We start from the raw sequence: 16,593 nt of genomic DNA, 5'->3' as shown, positions 1-16,593 counted from the left end.
TGGAATGATATATATTTGCCGTTAGAGTTCTTGCGCGAGCGTGCGAATCTGAAAACATGAGTTGGCAGCCCTCCAAACTTTCATTGACGGCATCTCTTTCGATATTATAGTTTTTCTCAGTCGCTTTGGCACATTACTCAGATCAGAAACGAAATTCTCATAACTATTTGTACAATCTCCACATCATCAAGTCACTTGTGCGCATCATAAATGCAAAATCTCATTGTTTTTTTATCAGATTGTAAATGATTTGAATTGATGAATTGCTCTCAGTTGGATCTTGACTTTAACCAATAGATGGGTGATCTACCAGTGATCAACCGGTTCTGGACCATGTCCTCAATCATGGCCTTAGAATGGCTGAGGCTGGTGCAGCCAAATGTTGGGTGAACAACCGTGTTCTCAATCATTCAAACTTTTCATAAAGACAACAGGTATGTAATCCAACAATGTGCACTCTACTGTAATATTATATACGTACTGAAGTGGGTCATGTTGTAGTATTCCACTTGCATTCTGGGCATATACTGTAGCACACACATATGTATGCATATTACATTGTGCACATATGTATTCATTTGTGTGTTTGTGTCTTACAGTATATGTACAGTATATGTAAAGTATATGTAACTGTGTACTGTGAAATTGAAATATGTCATACAGAAAAAGTGCATTTCCAGTCATTGTCATCAAAACCTTAGCAACCATCATGTTTTTGAATGACAATACAAGGCCTTGTCATTCTGGTGACACTGACAAGTTCATTTACATAAATATTTACTTCTGAGGGGTGAACTAACGATTTCGAGAAACTTGCAGGCTTTTGCAGGTGATCCATTGCATGGTGCTGTTTGTACGAACTGCTCCGAGAAATTTCACTTGCTGTTCTGCAGATGATTCAAGAAATGCACCAAAGCGACTGAGAAAAACTGTGAAATCCGAATTTTCCAAGAAGCTGATAAGCTCACTACCACTTTTAAAACGTTATTGCAGGCTGTGAATCCACTTCTTTCGTTTACTTCTAATTATTGTAAGATTTTCAGAATAATGAGAAAATAACACAGCATGTGTCGTGCTGCAGGTGATATGTATCAAATAACTTGTATCAAATGGCATAGAATCACAGCATGGTAAATACAGTCTATTCAAGCGTGCAGCTTTCTTTGAGATTGAGCCTAACAAGAAATACCAACATTTCCAGTTGAATTAAATAAACAAGTTGAGGTTGGTGACCGTCTATCTTACCACTCACATTAAGGGCTGTTTCTCTGAAATATAAGTTATATTTCAGGGAAACAGTCCTTATATACTTACATATGCTTTTGTCCAGATTTCATATTTATGTCGTAAAATATGTCATGGATGTTAATCAGCTTTAACAATGGTGCAGAAGCAAACTGTGTAATTTTGGTAAGAAACATGCATACGTCAAACTTTGGCATTTCCGCGTTTTCTTCTCTTTTGAGGAATTAGGAACTCCAAAACGTGTAAAAACCATACTAATGTGACGAGCAAAATTGATGCCAAGTCTTTTAGTTTTATTCTAATACCTGATGCTAAATGCGTATGGCACAAACCAACCAATCGCGCGTTCTGGTGATGAATGCCTAGCCTTGCTTACTAGCCGTGACAGTGAGGGAACCTAGTGGCTGGCCTGTTCGTAGACATCTTTGGCATCTGTGCCTCGCAAGGCGGGTGACGGGAGGATCTCTCTGTTTATTTTAGCTGAACAGACCGTTTCCAGTCTTTCGGTGGCATTGTAGTCGCCCACGTTGCTATGGTGACACAGATGGTGATGCAGACAGGCATTTGTCTGGGCTCCATGAGCCGCGGCGGCTAGCCGCTAATGACAATATGTAGGAGGCAGGCCTGGCTTTTGCCCGCTCTGTAAACGAAAGCACTACCTACTGCTTCACTATAACCAGGCCAGAAGAAGTGCCAAGTCTCCTGCACACAGCTATCTAGCCACCCATACATTTATGTTAAAGGCAAAATCGATGAAAAGTAGTAATTGGCTTTTAAAGTAGAAAATCGCTTTCGAGTAGATGAACGGGGCTGTGGGTGTGTACCAGCAGACTTCATTAATATCCATTAAGTGTAGAAGGGGAATTGATTTGCTAGTATATGTTAATAGGATATATCCATGACATCCCGTCCTACAACAGCCGTTTCATTTTCCTGATAGCTCTGAGAGCTTACCAGATTGATGACCAAGGCAGATTAATCCTTTGGGGTTTAATGGTGTGGGAGGGCAAGTGATAAAATGATGGATAAGTATCGTGTTAGAAACCCCATACTGTGTCCTCTATCATCTCTTGGGACTTACCTGCCACTGCTCCTGGTACTAAACCCAGTCTCTTTGACTTTCCTGCTTGCATTCTCTGGGGTCGCAGCTGACCCCAGGAGATGCAGGAGTTGGGTGGCTCTGTACTTCTTTGGAGACCTGAAGAGCAGCTTGGCCCCTTGTAGCAATGCCCAGTAATGTGCGGTTCTGCTGTATCTGCAGGTAGATCTGTCTAGCATGGACCCCCGCAATGGGATGCCAGACCGTAACCCAGGGTCCGCATGCAAGCACTGAAATGCCATAGACATTTTAGAGGTGTTACAGTAGCTACGTGTCTTTGGACTGCAGGAGGAAACTGGCAGACCAGGAGAACTCATAAAATGCAGGGTGACGACAGAGTTTGTGCTGCCCACTGAGCTGCTGTGACTCAGCTTTCATTTAACAGTAGGATACAGTACAGAGAATGGTGCCTGTTTAATTCTGGCCTTACACCAAATGACTTTCCAAGCGATTTCATTGTCACAGACAAATTTCCAGTGAGTTCCAGTGAGAGTTTTTCTAGAGTTGTGATGCATCCCTGTTATCCCAATCATTTGCTGTAAGGTGGTCAGGATATCTGCCTTAGGTCAGTCTTTTTCTCGTCTTGACATTGTCAACATCTAACAGATGAGGTTTCTCCAGCACCAAACAGGAAGTAGCAAAGCGGATCCAGGATCTCAGGTCGGCTAGATAGACTTGGCGGAGACTCCAAAATAACAGTAAGTGCAATGCAGAGTACAGTATTTTCAGTGCAGACGTACAGTATTTTGAACACAGGTTGCCTTGCATTTCCACTGTACTGTAAAGATACTCTTCTGTTTTGAACTGCTTTGTGCTGTTGTGCAGTGTTATTCTTCTATACAAAGAAACAGTGAATGCACGTTTTGCAGTACTTATGCTCTTTATTGCCTTTATTCCATGTAAAACAAAAGCAAATGTACAGCAGTGAAACATTCTCTGTAGTACAAAGGTACAGCAAAATCAAGAGGAATCTAGTTGCAGTCTTGCAAATAGTGACCCTGCAAGATCCCCAGTTTTTGCAAAATTATGGTCCGTGACAAAACAATTCTGTGACTAATGGCACATTGTATTTACACGATAGAGGGTGTCAGACTTTAGTTTTCAAAAAGTTTTTTTCAGAGTCATTTCAAAGTCAGGTAGCATGTGGTTAGCATAACTCTTCTTTTTTCCGGAAAGCTGTGTTTGTTGAGTCATAGTTCCCTATCATTTCCACCGGGATATTTCTTTCACAGTGGGAGCCTACAGGGAATAATGCCTATGCATTACAGCTGTTGTGCTATTGGACGTTCCCTTAAGTGATTAGTACCCTGCTAATAGTTACAACCTCCTGGGACTTGAACCTGTAACCATCGATCACAAATTTGATATTACTAGATTGCTCTGGAATTGCATTTTCGTCTGTCCTAGTGGGCCACTGCATTCAAAGAAGTAACTGCAATAAACTATTAAACCCTGGTGTTGTGTCACATGACAGCCTATAAGCCAATACTTCTGCGTACTTTGATTGCTTACACTAAGGCTCCCCAGTTTTGGTCTTAAAGGGCCAGAATCACAGTTTGCAGATTTCACTGCTCAAAGACATCTCAAGCGACCACTTAGCAGGTTTAGCAAGGGTGTGTTTGAACAGGAAAGTCTGCAAACTGTGGTCGATTCTGGTCCTCCAGACCGGATTTTGGGAACTCTGGCTTACACTGTGCACTCGTCTGTCGGCTACATGCACACACTCACCTGCACGTGCCGTGACATGCAGTGCCAGCTGTTTCTCATCACTTTCTCATAGAATGCAGTGCAATCGGATCTTACATGTGCAGTGTTAATGTTCTTCTTTTTTTAATGGATCCAGTGCTTCCTTCCATTCCTCCCTTTGGCAGGTGTTTTCCAAGCCTGCAGTCACATACCCACAACCCTACATAACTTTTAATCAATATGCAAAGCAGGGGTACTCCATTACCTGGGGGGAGGGAGGGGCAATCAATCGCCAGGCCATGGTGTACAAGTCTTTAAAGCTACAGGTTCATTTGTTCAATAATTAGGTAGAGTCTTTGAGTATATAAGAAGAGTAAAGGCTTGTATGCACTGCTTCTAATCCTTTAGTGCTGGACAGTCTGCTTTAAGCAGATCTTTTGCTATTTTATCTCTTGCTAAGGTCACTGATAGAATGGCTCACTGGGAATTTGCACAATACTTGTTGTACATAATACACGGCAAACAATGCAGTCGGCAGGGTCTAAATATTTGAGAGTGTTTTTCAAAGCCTGTCATGAACAATTTTAAAGCAATACCTTTTCATATCAGGGGTGCTGTAAACTGTAACAGCTAAGGATGCTGGGAAGGGCTCCATCATTGTGATGTTCGCTCAGGGTCAGCGAGCACATACGACTTTGGGCTGAGAAACACTGCAAACCAAAGACTGTGGGCTACTAGTGCCGCTGGGAAATCTGCTGGCTTTCCGCTGTCTCACACCACTGGCTTGATTTGCAACCGGTGGTTCTTCTCGTCTGAGAGCCAAACCCTGTTGTTGTCATTCTCCTTGACCTAAAGCTCACCATGTCAGCGCTGAAGGGAGGAAATTTTATTTACGATGTGTGTTCAGGAATTGACACGTTTATGGGGTGTGGGGACTTGGCCGCGGGGGGGCAGTTCGAGCATGGGCATGGAGCCTATGAGTCGCTGCACCGCACAGCCTTGGCACAGTCGTGGAGTCTTGTTGTCCACCATGCTAAGCACAGAGATTAGGCAGGTGACCTGTGGCATGCTGAAACCCGACGCTATTGGCAGCCTTGCCCTCCCTTTCTGTCTGCTCGCTCGTTCACAAAGGTTACTGACATCTGGTGTGTCATTCACTTCGGCAGTATTTGTCTGTAGACGGGTGATTACCACATTAGCCCCAGAGATACTTTGTCTCCAACTCTGCACGGTAGTTTACTCCTTTTGTTCAGAAGCGCGTTCGCTAAATAGTCAGAAATCTGAAGATTGGGGCCGCATTGCTAGTATAATACATGCAGTCCTGCGCTTCATCTGTCTGCTAACGCTAATAGAAAACCGGGGTCGAACCGAAGAAAGAGGCACCCGTCAGGGATGGTGAGGAGGGCCGGGCTTGTGGAGCGAGGCCCGTCCTAACAACTCGGGAAATTGCTGAGGCACCACGTCAGCCCGGCCGGCTCTTTTTGTTTAGGAAAATGAGGCAGCGTAAATGGGACGCCGGCTCACCGGTTTAGGATCCGCACAAACATGGGGTGTGGTCCGGGGGTGTGTGGAAGACAGGCAAGGTCTGGATGTCTTTACCCCGCCGCTCCCTGCCCTGCTGTGTGCCCCCAGTCAGGTGACCATGGGTCTGCATGCCCCTCTCTCTCTTTTATGCCATTTATCCTCCTCTCATCAGACCTGTACCCAGAATCGGTCAGCTACTGTGGCAGCTTGAGGCCTTTCTGATTAACAGTAATGTTCTCTGTCCTCTCCTCTCCGGAGAAGGATCAATATCTATTAACAGCCAATGCGGGTGTTTTGCTGTCCTGGTGTCACTGGTTTAAAAGAAGCCTCTGTTTTTAATAATAATATGACCCCCCTCCTCCCCACATTCTGTTAATAAGCTACCATACCTTTTGTGCAATATTCTGTGTGCTGCGCTACGGAAATATTTTAAATTCCACATTGCGAGTAGTGGAAGGTTTTTTGTTCATGGTATCTAAATGTTTTGCCAAGCAAAAGGCAAAATAAATGTGTTTTTCACCTTTTGCTCCTTCTAACATGACTAACGGTTGACTAATCACTTGATGTTATTAGGTTAGCATATAAAGTATTTAACCAGAACACTACAGTATTAAGAGACATTGTTATGTTAAGTTGTCTCTTAGTATCTCTGCAGTGGCTTGTTCAGATCAGTGGACCAGTGTAGGAAGAGCTATTGACTCCATAGAACTAATTACTGTTTTGAAATGGGGGTTTGGGGGGATGAGGAGATGAGCTGATCATTGCCATGGACAGTGAGCTTTGTGTCATTCCCAGTACTGAATTCTCTGCAAATAAATGCTTTGAAGGATCAAACCAACAACATGCAAAATCCAGAAGGCAAGATGACTTAACAACTTCTCTATCCTAAAAATGACAGGTGTGAGCACGGAGCTCTAAAAACATTAAGGATTTTAATTAAACACGTCTAGGATTTAGTAAATAGCTAGCTGATATGGAACGACTGCAGGTTACTCACGCTAAAAAGCAGTACAGTATCTAGCCCCTGCTTTCCCTAAAAAGTGAAGTATGGAGCAGCTTTAATTAAAAAAATGTCAAAGCAGTGGATATGAATTTGGTATATGGATTTAAATAAGTATTGCGTAGTAAATATTAACATATTAACAGATTATTGTTCTAATTCTCCAAAATAACTCCCTGGAGATGTGCTGTTTTTGCTCCCCTTTGCTGTATAATGTTCTTGATTGCGTCGAACAATAAAGAATAAAATATAAGTAAACACTGATCAGACTTCAGCAGACATGCATGGGAAACGGTCTGGCTGCCCCTTGCTTTGTTTATAAGAATAAAGAAAAAACACTGGCTTGGACAAACAGAACTGTTATTCTGCTTGAAAACAGCAATTTCCTCAGTACAGAAAAAGCTGTTATTACTCACCAAGCAAGTCGCGTGTGATTTTATTTTAAGGAAGCCAAGCACTACTCCCTCTCCTAGAAATTATGGCGTCAGGCAGCGACTCCTTACCGCCCCCTCTCTCCCACTGTCCTATATATTTCCTCACCAGCAGAATGAACTCTCTTCCCACGATGCCCTTCTTGTATCTTATCTCACTTGACCACGTCACCCATACCCTGTAATGCACGAAGCTGCGGCAGACCGTTCTCGATGCTGTCATAGAAGTCTGGGAGGCTCCCCGCACTTCCATTTCAGCTTCTGGGGCCCACTGTCACCAGCCTTGCTGCTGCTGACTCCCTCCTCCACCATCTGTACTGTGGCAACACCCTCATCACTTTTTACTGAATTTTTTTCCCTTTAACCAAGTAGTGTGGAAGCTTAGTCGGCTCACACCTCCCAAGAGTGATTCCTGCTGTGTGTGTGTGTGTGGGGGGGGGGGGTTTGGAGGAGGTTACATGTGGTGCTCCTGTGTCTACCTACAGTCCAAAGACATGCAGTGTAAGGTGACTCAGAGAGGGAGTTCAGGAAGTGAAAATCCAGACCAAGGTTTTGCTTTAACCAGCCAGTTGAGTACACTGTGACTGTGACTCTGTATATTTGACTGGGTGGTTGAAACAAAGTCTGGATTTTTACTTTCTGGACCTGAACTATCCACCATTGAGGTGAACTGGAATAAGGTGAAGTTACCCATAGCGTGTGATTGTGTGTACGCCCTGCCTGCAGTGGATGGGCATCGTGTTCAGCTTTGTGTCCTGTGACTCCTGTGCTATGCTCTCGAAAATGGGTAGATAGTCAGAGGAACTACTCATCAGGACTGTGTTGCTCCAGGCACTGTCCGTCCAGCTAACGCCCAGGATCAATCAGACATGTCTGTGCAGGGCAGGAAAAACATAGAGCGTGTTTGTCCTCAGGAAGACATCTTGAAACTGACTGGAATGCAGCTACCTGTTACTCAGTGTTTTTGAGTCCATGCACTGCCCATTACTCTGTGATGAAATGGGTCAGAATGCTTTGAAATGAATAATCGCTAATGAACTGTACACCACGCCTGGTGCCTCCTCTATTTTTAAAGCACAACATGGCCTTCTACGTAAGCCTCATGCACCGAGCGTCTGCCAAATGTAACCTTGGCTGAATAAATAATATTCATTCTGGGGGGGGGGTGTACTCCCCAGTCACTAACATGTATTGGTGTGTGAAGGCTGTTACTTTGGTCTGATGATAGAAAACCATACTTCAGTATTCAGTCCCATGGCATTAATGGGTTGGGTTTAAAGGTGCCATGCATAAGAGATCTGTTAAGTTGCTGTGTAGAACTGTGTTCTGTGTAATGCATGTGAATTACACACATAGGTCTGACTGCATTTCGGATGGGGGCAGATGGATTGTGTTTGTTTCCTTCAGGTTCTCTAGTTTCCTGCCACAAATAAACATCTGGTTAGTGAACTAGTGTCTCTAAATTGCACATAGCCAGAGGTGGAAATTTCAGGTCCAGAAAGTACAAATCCAGACCAGGATTTTGTTTCAAGCAACCAGTTGAGTATGAGTTACTGTCACAGAGTGCACAGCTGGTTGGTTGAAACAAAATCCTGGTCTGGATTTGTACTTTCTGGACCTGAAATTTCCTCCTCTGCCCATAGCGTGAGAACGTGTGTCCTGTGAGGGACTGTCACCCTATCTGTCTGTCCCCCTGCCTCGTGTCCCATGCTTCTCACAGTAGACTCACCATGATTCTGTACTGTACAGTATGTGCTTATGGGCAGGGTTCAAGTTTTCACCTTTTGCTTCTGTCTCTTTCGGGGGAGCCCTGTTTTCCAGGGTGCACCACGACTCCCCAAGTCACATGCACGCGCATACATATATAAGTGCGCGGCAGTGCAGTCAGTAACAGGGTTACTGCGAAAAACATTCTACTATTACTACTGCAAGCAGTTAATACTGTCAGGATCATTTCATTTAGGCACGAAATAACAACGTAAGAATCATGCATGAAGTTTAATAGCCTAATCTGAGCAAACAAAAAGCAAAATGAGAAATCAGAGGGATATGGGTAACATCTTTCTGCTTCTTGTACACTCCCCAAACGTCTAGGGGAGGTTTTCACAGGAGCTCATGTTCTTTTCAGGGGGGGGGCTGAGCTCCCCGTAGCTCCCCCGTAATTCGATCAATGGTTTTGGACAATGGATAGATTTCTTTGCATTGTAAAAGGCCAAAAGTGTAAAAGTTTAGTTGCATCCCCAAACCAGCAGGCCGTGCAGTAGGCTGCGAACTCCCACATCTGAGTCAGCAGAGCACCGGAGATGCAGAGATGCTGCAGGCGACGCGCTATCGACGATCCTTCATACTGCTAAAAATGAAGTTATCTGCCCGCACTCTTATTTAATGAGAAAATGTGGAAATATGAGACATGCTTTCAGTTCCGCTCTCGCTGAAACCTGGGCTATTTTTGGCCGAGTCCAGGGAAGGTTAATTAGAAATCGAGCCCTCGCTTCTGAACTGGCAACAGGTATGGAGAGTTTCTATTTCTGACCTAATCCAATAGAGACCTGGATGACTACAGTATGTAAATATTACTGTTTGTCCAAGCAAGTTAGGGTAAATAAATCATTTTCCTTGCTAGGGTACTGAATCAACATCCTTCTTTGAAATATTCTTTCTTAAGGTGACCCTTATAGACTGTGGCTGAGTGCTTCATGCTGTGGTACAGTATCTCCAGGGTTGTGGGTTCAAATCCCATACGGTTGTGTAGTTGTTCTCTGCAAGGCACTGGAGATCCTCAAACCTTTCCAAGGCCAGATAAGTGGTTACCAGGTTGTTCTGGAGTCTCATCACCGTTGATCTCCGCTGTACGGCTCCTGAACTGACTGCAGTGACGGACTGCCTGATGACTTAGCGCAGTCCGAGGAGCCGGTCCAATAGATGGCATCTGTGACACTTGTCAGAGCTAATTCTGTCGGGCCATTTCTCAAGCACTGATGAAACTGAACTCCATTAACTGACCGAACTTCTCGGCAGAGTTATATCACAGTTTAATACTTTGTAGCGGCAGGCAATGGAGCACAAAACATTATAGTACGGAGGAACCCTCTGCTGACTGGCCTGCCCATCTCATGTAATTTTAGCTGAGTTACTACTACCCTCTGCCTTAAACGGGGATGTCTCACGGCCGCGATGGTACATGGTAATGCATGCTTTGAGACTCGACCTTTGGAGAGCAGGTGGAGGCTTCTAATGGTGCTGGTGGCATTTGTCAGGAAAGTCATTACTCTCTCAGTAAGAGATTAATGGTTAGACACTCTTTGACCTTGCAACCAGTCTTCAGTGGTATATATTACTGTCATATAGGAGAAGCACATCCAATCTTTTATTATTGTTTAGCTCATAATTTTATATAGAGCAGCTTGCAGTTTTACTTATACTGCAGGATATTTTAGAGGAGCACAAAATTAGGCACGGATTTGGATATAAACTAATATTTTTGGTCACAAGCCAGCTGGGGGTGAGCTGTGCGATATGTGCACTGTCAGTATGAAGTCATGCTTGTTATGCCCCGTGGCAGGATCGCAGGGGGTTTGCTGTCTCCCCAGTGAGTTCGGCTCAGGCAGAGCCAGCTGTACCATGCCGACCTCCGGCAGGCTCGGCACGGCAGGCGCCCCGACGAGTGAGGGGTGCAAGCTCCACGCTGACCTCTAGGGTTCAGACAGAGACCGCGAGGTCACAACAGTTACTGCATGAGAGCTCGAGAGGTGAAGGTCAGTTAAAGGTCGCTGGTTCAAATCCCCGATGTCATACGGTTGACTGGAGTACATAAATCACATATAAATTGCTTTTGTGGGGGGGGGGGGGCGGAGACAATCACATATAATTGTATAAATAATTTATTTATGAGCTGTATACAAACATTGACTAAGCGGCTGCTTAATGTTACACCCATGTAATGCAATATTAGCGTCCACCAAAACAAAATGGCTGCCAGAAGACTGTATGTCAACATGTGTCACATGTCAGATTTAACTAGTGATGCAGGTAAAATCCGCTGGGCTGGCCGGCTGCAGTATCACACCTCGCTACCTGGGCCTGATTATATCACATGGCTCGTTCACAGGTCAGGGATTTGACAAAGTTTCCGGAGAGCAGCAGTGTATCCATTTCTGCTCCATGGTAGTCTGCCCGCCCCTGTGCTTACATTAAAGCTTATAAGTACTTAAGCCTACACCAGTCTGTAATATTATATTTCAAAACCCACAAAGGCCCATGGTAATTACACTGTCATTCGTATGGTAATGTCGCATGGAAAACAAGCCAGTTTTTGCCTGTGTGAGCATATTCTACTGTGTGTTTGATGTCATGTGTGGGCTTTCATATTCAAACTGTCGTAAAAGTGAAATGCAGTTTTGCTGAAGTACTGAAATTAATATTTCTGCTTTTAATCCCCCCGCTTGCTGGTGGGGAAAAGCTGATTCACAAACAGAGGGTCAGGACCCGAAGGTGCACTGGCACGTAGCTGTCCGGTGATGAATATGAAGCTCAGAGCTTGAATCGGCCAGGACACGGCTGGCAGGCTCCTGCTGGTCCTTTACCCTTGTACTGAGGCATCCTCAGCCTGCAGCCTCTCTGGGATTCCCTCCTGGTGAGTTTGACCAGGTTTTACCGAACTCCAGCTGCACTGTGCTGGGTGGCGTCTGCCCTCCCACCGCCTGCCTCGTGTTTTCCTCCTGATAACCTCTTATCTGTGACTAGCTGGGACGTGATATGATCCTATCACAGCAGTGTCAGCAAAGGCAATCAGAAGGCAACAGCGGATATCAATCAGCAAGTATTACTGTGGCTTGCACTAATAAAACTGTAGCTCTTAGCTTTTGTTTATGTTTAGTGTAAATATGAGGACAACTTCAGTGTTAATTGCAATTTGTGCTCGTTGGTGCTGCACTGCAGTTGTGTGAAGTACAACTACTGGCCACTAGGTGGCTCATAGCCATCATGTTCGGTCAGTCTTCAGCATGCTTGACATGGATGGATGCGTTGATAGCCTTTACTATGATAGTGTTATATTGCAGCTTTATTTCACTTTTTTGATTGAACTTTATTTTGTTGGGAAAATCCATTAGCTTGTCACGCAATTTCAATATTCATGAGCAGCAGTTTCACTTTTAAAGACACAATTTGTTTTCTTCTTATATTTTTTTATTTTTTAATTGTCATAAAGTCCCAGAGAACTGCACTAAAGATCTTCAGGAATTAATAACGCGGTGCTTTTCACAGGCAGCGCCTGGAGTTTAATGCTTTCATTGAACTGTGAATTATCTTGTATTAAACCTATACTGACATTAGAGAGTCTGGTTTCATTTCCTTCCTGAGCGTTCAAATAATATTCACAGAAGAAAGCTTGCTCTGATTGGATGCTGAGAAGCTGCTGTGCAGGGTACTAAAGGTCATGGAACGGCAATGACTACTGGGCCCGGTATGGAGTAGCCTAAGGGGCTCTGTCTACCTCAGTACTGGCTGTTCGCCCCTCCCCCCTTCTCTCTGGGTGACTCAGCAGTCCATACGCCTCCAATAATCCTATTTGTTTCCCAGGCAAGTGAGAGGACAACAAAGACGGAGGACCACATTGTCACGTGGGCGCTTACTGCAGGGTCGAAAACAATCGGCCGACTAGACCTTCTCGCCATCTCGGGTGTGGCTTGTCGTGGGTGTTCGCGTTCGTCCTGGGAGCCACGCCATCCAGTCGCATTTGCTTGCCAAGCATCTGAAGCTACACACATGCATGGGAGAGCTTTAAAAAAAATGCTGCCAAGCTGCCAAAAGGAAGTGGTGTTGGTGTACCAGCAGGGGGCAGTCTTTCATCTGAACCAAATAAACTTCCAATGACCCAGAGCAGTGAAAGACACACTACTGCTGAGGGTGCAATCCTTCAGATGGGATGTTACACCAAGGTCCTCAATCATTGATTCTAAGACGCTCTTCAAATCACTAGGGGGTATTAACCCCTGTGCCCTGAAGATATTAGCAATCAGGGACACCTCCCAACTGGTTTGTAATAATGCCTCAGCCCAGTTCCTTGTCCTCTAAGACTGGTGCGTGGTGTTCAGCTTGAAATGTAATAGCTACCATGCAGCAACCAGTTTGGGTGCCACTCAATGGTGTGTACTCAGCCTGTTGCTGACAAATGTAGGGTATAGGTCAATTGTTGAAAAACTAGCAAGGTCTCGCATCCCCAAAAACTTTCCCTCTCCACATCCTGGTTTGGCTGCCCCTAGACTCAAAAAGCACAGATGGAAAAAAAAATCATAAAGAATTACAGGGAAGAGGTAAAGTCTTACCATCATGTACCTTATCTGAAATTACCTGTCGCAGAGCTTGATAGGTGGAGGCCCGGCGTACAGCAGAGAAGTTAATTTTCTTCCCGGTTTAGTAGACACATCCTGGTCGACCACTGTCCCCGACCTCTGCAGCTCGGACAAGGGGGTGGGGTGGAGGGAGACTCCACAAGCTTTCTCGCGCCTCCCACGGTATCCCCACCCAGCATCCAAGAGTGGAATCATCCATCACTGCATTGTGAGGGGGAGATAAGGAGAAGTGGGAATGGACCATCAGAAGATAATGGTGCTGAAGGGGGTCTCGCCATTCCTGTCCACGCAGAGCCTGACAGTATTAGTGGTTTCCAGATCCACTATCGACTGCTCTTCCAGTCAGACTTAAAAATGAAAACATAAACTGAATACCCTCCTTCTTCACTACTGTTATATTCTCCTGGTCTATTGAGGAGCAATTATTTGTTTTACAGTTGTGTCGCAGCAATATGGTGACAGCCCAGAGGAGGGTGGATTCCCTGCTTCCGGCACATACTGCCGGCTACACTTTTAAATACCCGTGGTTCATAGTCAAATAGTAATTTGATCAATTTTTTTGTCAGAATTTGCTTTGGTGTTGACCCCTGTTCCGTCCTTCAGAGAAACTGACACTTCATAGTCGGTGTTGTTATGCCTCCACTCCCCTAGGGGGCAGTGCTGTGTTCTCCTCTTGTCAATTGACTAACGCTCCCCTCATGCTTGTCATCTGGTGGATCCTTAGAATATGACCGCTGGCACTTGGGAGCGATTTGGTACTTAAAAATGCTACATCTGCCAGAAGTTAGGGATCAAACCCTGGGATTGGACCCGCTCCCCAAAAGATATTGCATTGTGACTAATGGTTGGCATTGCCAGCCAAGTCTTCCACCGCTCATCTCCTCTGTAGCAGCTGCTGTCTCTCTTGGGACTAACGGCATAAAACAACCTGGCCGGTTTTAACCAATGATGGACAGCATGGTTAATGCTCTTTTTTGATTATTTCTAAGTCCGCCCGCTGGAATGTGCAGCCAGTGGAAACAGAGTGATCAAATGCCAAACAAATGTTGGGAAGCTGTATGCAGCTGTCCTGCAGTTTTCCATCCCTACTTTCGCTGAATGATCCAGCTTTCCTGCCACCAGGGCCTGGATCAGAATTTGTGCTTTTTTAAAAAATTCACTTTCCCAGCAACTAGTACTAATTAATGTAATGATGCTGACATTGTTAGTAAACACAACTATGACTTTTCTGGAATATAGTAATTATAGCGGGCCATTACTGATGCAGTATAGGTGGGTTTAATTATCTTCATTATTGAGAGGTATTTGAATGCATTTTAACATAGGTCTCTAACCTAAATAACGGCAAAATGCACAAAAATGTTCTAAGGGCAGAAGGAAAGGCCAGAAGAGTTATAATCAATCACATGTCTTAGACCCACCTCCCCCACAATCTGATTGGTTATCTCTCTGACCCACTCATTTTTCCTTCTGCCCTCAGAACATTTTCGTGTAAGTAAAACTCCCATGAGCTCATTAAAGGGTAGTGAAGACAAACAGTTATTTGAAACTGCCTTTCAGTGACCTGTAGTATGCTCATGATTTAATATTCATAGTAAAGTTTCCAAGAAAGTATGGGTATTGTGTTGGAGTACAAATAGAGGGTTGCAAGAAATGTATATTTTTATACATGTGTGTGCATGGGGTTTGCATATTTTTATGTACTGTGTGGGTTTTCTTTACTGTAGGTTTTCCACTTTCCTGCCACAGTGCTAAAACATGTGGTTGGCTGGACTGGCGTCTTTAAATTGTCCGTAGCGTGTGATTGTGTGAGTGTGCACTGTGATGGGTTGATGTCCTGTCCACGGTGATCCGCTGCCTTTTGCCGCCTGGAATGGAATAGAGGCTCCCTCTGACCCTGCACTGAATAACCGGGATGGTAGATGGACAAATTGTGCTTATTTATATGTCGATTCATGCATCTGTGGTTTCAGCTACGCTGACTCGACGCTGATTTGCTGAGAGAAGGTGAGGGCTGATAAGAAGGCAAAATGAGAGATGATCCCATCCATCCATTTTCCAAACCACTTATCCTACTGGGTCGCGGGGGGTCCGGAGCCTATCCCGGAAGCGATGGGCATGAGGCAGGGAACAACCCAGGATGGGGGGCCAGCCCATCGCAGGGCACACTCACACACCATTCACTCTCACACCTACGGACAATTTAGCAACTCCAATTAGCCTCAGCATGTCTTTGGACTGTGGGGGGGAAACCTGAGTACCTGGAGGAAACCCCACAACGACATGGGGAGAACATGCAAACTCCACACACATGTGACCCAGGCGGAGACTCGAACCTGGGTCCCAGAGGTGTGAGGCAACAGTGCTAACCACTGCACCACCATGCCGCAGTGGGCTAAGCCTGTGTGCCTGTAAGCAGCAGGTCACAGGTTCAAACCCAGCCACAGCATGTCTGTGGGTCCTTGAGCAAGGCCCTTAACCCCCAGCTCCCTGGGCGCCATTGCGGGTGGCAGCCCTTCACGGACAGCTTATTCTACATGGAGCAAGCTGAGGGAGGCGTAAAGACAATTTCCCCACAGAGGGATCAATAAAGTATAAAGTAAGTAAAGTAAAGTAGAGATGATCCCATGTGCATGTTATTTGAAAAGATGGGAAAGGGTTAAATGAAGCAGGAAGAAGGAGGAAACTGCTGATGAAGATCAAACGATGATAGAAAGATGGGGGTAAGCTGAAGGGAAAGCGAGGGGAGTCAGTGCCATACAGCCCATACTTACCTAAGTCCCAGGGCATGGAAGATGCTATAGGACGATAAGGGTCTTACTGCTTGGTCCGGAATCTTTATGAATTGAAGGCCTGATTTTTAAACGAGGTTAGGAGACCAGTTTTATGTGTGTAATATGGCTTATGGAAGCATACACCCATGCATCTATACGGCCATCTTTCAGCTGCTTATCCGGGTTGCAGGGTGCTGGAAACAGACAACAGAAAATAAAATTCCATCGGTAACTTACCATAGTTAGAATACATTTTTATATATTTTTGTTTTATAAGTAATTACGCAATTACATCTATTGTCCTCGCTCATCAATTATAGGACTCAAAGTAATTTCATCTTGTGTACTAATTTGTTTTTAATAACTTCAGGGATTCAGAGAGGCATTGTTGCTTCCTCTGGATTTGAAATAGAGATGAAAGCAAAGTACTTTTTTCTTCTAAGTGTTTTGGAGTGGATAGGGCCTTTGGTTTGAAATGCTG

This window comes from Brienomyrus brachyistius, chromosome 1 (assembly GCF_023856365.1).
Source record: "Brienomyrus brachyistius isolate T26 chromosome 1, BBRACH_0.4, whole genome shotgun sequence".
NCBI classification, from domain to species: domain Eukaryota; kingdom Metazoa; phylum Chordata; class Actinopteri; order Osteoglossiformes; family Mormyridae; genus Brienomyrus; species Brienomyrus brachyistius.
The sequence above is the reverse complement of the archived record's forward strand: the minus strand, read 5'-3'. Positions refer to the sequence as shown.